Here is a 2,303-nt window from a genome sequence, read left to right on the forward strand (position 1 = left end):
GCCTTCTTTGCTCATCGGCTCCCTCTGTGGCTAACCGGAAACCTCACTACACTCTCCGAGCCCCTACCCCTCGCTCTCATCGGAAACCCAACTCGGGGCATCCAGGCCATTGATTACAGAGCTCCCCCAACCCCGCCCCCTCCCACGAACCCGGATGCCTCACTTTCTCTCTTCGGCCTCAGAGGAAGCAGGGCCCTGCGCCTACCTCGTCCCTTCCTCCCTCTCTAGAACTTTCTCATCCAGCCTCCCCCCTTTTTTTGGACCTTCATGCTTTCTCACGTCCATGCCCTTCCAGAACCAGCCCGAGTCACATCTCCGGGAGGCTCACCCTCACGCACCTGATGAGGTAGGTGACCCTCGTCTAGGATCCCCACCCCGGTACGGAATTATGATGCTACACTGTCCACATTTCTCTTCCGATTTTCCTTCCCCACAAAGCCACAAAATCCTCGCAAGGAAGAATCTATCTCTCATCTCAGTTTCTAAGGCCTCTGTTCCAATGCCAGGCACGGAGTGGGTGGTCGACAAATGTTTGGATAATTGAGCAAAGCACTCAGCCCGCTTTCATCACCCAATCCACCCACCTTTCCACTCTCCACACCTGTCTCCCAGAATCCAGGTAATACCAATAAAGCCCTAAATGCAGGCAATTCTTGAATTGGGGTTCGATTCAACTCCACCGAAATTCAAGCTACTAAAAACCCATGCGAAAGATTGGGACGAAACTCTTCTACATCCTTTTTTTTTTTTTTTTTTTTAAGTAGAAGTGCTCTGCCTGGATCACAGCCCGTGGAAGTGGAGAGAGAAACAGACATTCACTATACACCGGTGGGAGGAGAGCGAGCTGCCAGGGGAACACGGTCCAGCTGTGTGTGAGTGAGGACGCACCACCAGGGTCTCTGCAAAGTTATTTGAGTCTAAAGTAAGAAGACAGACAGACTCCTGACAGGATGCCCCTCAAGCGTCGTCAATACCAGGGTAATAGCAAATCTTAAGTGGCCTTAGTTGCTCGCTGGAACCGAGGGTGAACAGCATGTGGAATTCTAGACCTGCCATAATAAGTGCTATTTCCTGGTGGAGGACCAAACCAACAGTTGGTGCCCCCACCCGGCAGTCGGCTCAGGGCCCCTGCCCGTTGGGACTTCAGCTTTCAAGGGACGTGCCCCGGCTCTGGGGGGAGGGGGGGTGTGTTGCTAGGTGGTGGAGGTTATGTCCAGCAGTCGGTCCAAACAGCCAGCTGTATATTTTTGTGAGAGTCTGACTTCCATGTTTTCTAAGTCTTCCCCAGAAGAGCTAAGCTTAAGCAAATATTAAATAAGTGTAAAAGCAGAGGATGCACTAAGGGCGACCCGTAAATGTAACATTGATGGGGTGAGTGTCCTAGTGACCTCTTAACTTGCTCATTCAGTCCCTTCCACCCACACTCAGCTCTAAAGAAGGCGCCTTAGGCTCCCTCGTGCCCACCTCACACATTTATGTCTCGCTCAGACCATGCAAACTTCCTCTTTGGAGATTTATCTCCGCTGCAGCTTGCCTTACACTGTCTGGCACTGCTTGAGGATGGTAAAACCCAGTGTCCAGCAACGACCCTAATCCTCACTCTGCAGGAAAAAAACAGAGCTAGGAGCTAGACTTTCCTCCACGTCACGAGACCACCTAATTCCAGTTGTTGAACATTGTTTCACAGGTGCTGGTCAGCAGGAGATGTGTTGTCCCCTCCTACGGAGACACTTTGCATTTGACAGCACTTCTAACAGCACTGGATCACGGGTACCTGTGTAAAGAAACCATTTACAGAAGACATTACTACTTTTGTCTTTTCACGTCCTGTTGAAACATCTTTTTTACACGTTATGGCTCTCGCAGAATCTTTACCCATTGCAAACTAATGCTTGTGGATGGGGCTGTTTGGAAGAGAGCAAATTACCGGGTGATAGGGAAATTTGAGGATTCTCAGAGGAAGTCCTGCTCAGGGGGAAGAGACGTCGCAGGCACAGGCCCGGGAGGCATTAGGAGAGGCAGCAGTACGGTGACAGCATAATTCAGAGCATGGCTTTGATGTCAACCGTATTCTGGTTCAGTTCCAGACTCTGTTGTTTATGGCTGTTAGAGCTGAGAAATCACTCAACCTCTGAAGCCTCAATTTTCTTATCTATAAAGTGGGAAAAACACTGCATGTGGCAAAGACGTTTGGATAGTCCCCAAAGCCATTTCCTCTAGCACATGGCCAGATCCCGTTTCCTATCTCTCTTTGCAGATAAACATGGCCAGACCTGCCCCCTACCAAACTCTCCAACACCTGT

Source organism: Pteropus vampyrus, unplaced genomic scaffold (genome assembly GCF_000151845.1).
Source record: "Pteropus vampyrus isolate Shadow unplaced genomic scaffold, Pvam_2.0 Scaffold48, whole genome shotgun sequence".
NCBI lineage: Eukaryota > Metazoa > Chordata > Mammalia > Chiroptera > Pteropodidae > Pteropus > Pteropus vampyrus.